The sequence below is a fragment of the Halyomorpha halys genome, unplaced genomic scaffold, assembly GCF_000696795.3.
Source record: "Halyomorpha halys isolate HHAL.00 unplaced genomic scaffold, Hhal_1.1 Scaffold5.1, whole genome shotgun sequence".
NCBI classification, from domain to species: domain Eukaryota; kingdom Metazoa; phylum Arthropoda; class Insecta; order Hemiptera; family Pentatomidae; genus Halyomorpha; species Halyomorpha halys.
Genome location: NW_027106871.1, coordinates 682,914 through 684,831, shown reverse-complemented (window position 1 = coordinate 684,831; position 1,918 = coordinate 682,914). Strand labels below are relative to the sequence as shown.

At 29.9% G+C, this 1,918-nt stretch overlaps 1 protein-coding gene and 1 long non-coding RNA gene across 6 annotated transcripts in view; one reads left to right on the top strand and one right to left on the bottom strand.

Moving 5' to 3' along the window:
* The window catches only part of LOC106692432 (uncharacterized), a 23,401-nt gene extending 23,196 nt beyond the window's left edge, over nt 1-205 (bottom strand). For all 4 annotated transcript variants that reach the window (XR_010842823.1, XR_010842824.1, XR_010842826.1 and 1 more), the window contains exon 1: nt 64-205. This is a non-coding gene — a long non-coding RNA (uncharacterized lncRNA). The remainder of the gene's footprint in view (nt 1-63) is intronic.
* Nucleotides 1-1,918, top strand: part of LOC106692412 (Adenylate kinase 1) — a 47,995-nt gene that overhangs the window by 10,915 nt on the left and 35,162 nt on the right. The gene's annotated exons all lie outside the window — the stretch shown is intronic.

The window sequence follows — 1,918 nt, the reverse complement described above, 5'->3', positions numbered from 1 at the left end:
AAAAATTAGGATGAGATAACTGCCTTTTTTCTCCTCTTGGGCTCTTGTACTATATTTACTTACTTTCTTTGCTGCGGTTCTCCTGCACTGTCCCAAAGCTTGTCAGGAAGTAACTTCAGTTTACGTTACAGTATATTGAATACGTCCAAGCAAAGTGCAATCAATCGTTTTTTTATATGTAATGCCACTATCAAAAATCAATCATATCTCTGAAATATACCATATTTTTTCTTCATATTTTTATTCACACCTATCAAATAGAAAAATTGATTCAAATTGCCTGTCTGTAAGGATGTAAAAAAGTATTTTATGAACTAATCATAATCATCATCATTTCCATACCTTAATTTTAAATAAATCACTAGATATAGCTACTTACTTTCTGATGAAGTATTATTCCTTGCTTTATTCAATTATATCAATACAGCTGGAAATATTATTCATGTTATTGGTTATCCAACTCTATTTGCAAGCTAGAGAGAAACTTTTGTTATTGGTCACCAGCCATGGAAAATGGAAGTACCAACTTCGTCCTTAAAATCAGGAACTATTGATATATACAACATATAAAACAGATAGAAAACTCCTCTAATAAAATTTTATCTCTGAGCTAATATACAGGAAAAAATCTTTCATAATGGCCCAACTGTTTTATTTTTAAAGAGGTCGGCATTGTAATCTAGGGTCTATTCTGCTCCCACCTTGAGACGAATATAACCAACTCTCATCCCTTGATTAAGATCTTTCTGGGTCAGGTTCGTTGGTTTTTATAAGAAAATAACTTATCGAATCGCTTTTTGTGTTATTCATAAGTCTCCTCTTGAGAGATTTCTTGTGTTTTTGAACTCATATTTATCAAATTTTTGCGAGCCAAAATTTTCTGAAAAATATTTTTGAAATTAGTTATATACTCTTGTTCAAATAAAATTATTAGGCTAAAATGTATTTTAGTAAAACAATCGAAACTAGCTGATGCATAATTAAGAACTGAGACCATTAAAATATCTGCTTGTCAGCATGTAGCCTATTCAGAACTTGAAAAACCAATTAAAATAATATTTTTTATTTTATTATTTGATAAATTATAAGTTTTCAATTGGTAGTTTAAAACGGCTTGTTAGCATTTTGTATTATTATTTTATCTGAAAGAATTAGCCCTTTTATTACTTTTTAAATTTATTTTAACATCCGAACAACGTCTGGCCGTTAGACATTATCTAGTTAATTTTTCTAAAATAATGCACAATCGAAAGTAAAAAAACAAAACATTGAATTTAAAAAAAAAGTGTATTTATTTATTTAAGTGTTTCGACCACTAAGCCCATTTACACTGAGTTTACAAAGTTAGTAGATTACAATTGACATTTTCAGAAAGTTACAATTTACAATTACAATTACAAAGTAAGAAAGTTACAAATTTACAATTACAATTAAAAAGTGAGAATGTTACAAATTTACAATTACAATTACAACTTTACAGTTACCTATTTAAAATTATAATTACATACAGTTACAATTAAAATTGGCGTAGTTAGTAAATTGCTATATTAAACTATGCATCCACTTACTGCAAATACATGCTGGGATTAGAGTTAGACTATGTGTGATCATAGATATCAATGATTTTTAAAAAGTTTTGTTGTTGGGGGATCTTCTCTCAAAATCTCCTTTAAATCTGAAGAGAATCGGTGTGATTCGTGTGCAATACATTCAGTAAGAATGTGCCTAATGGTGAAGTCGTTTCCGCAGTAGCGACACATTGGTGCATTTTCTTTTTTCATGAGATGACCGTGGGTGAGTCGAGTATGGCCTATCCGAAGACGGGTTAATACATCTTCTCTCCGTAGCAGATTCAAGTTTCTGGTTGGACGTTTCACTGTCTGTTGGACCATTCTTTACTAAAAATAAGTTTAAAAAA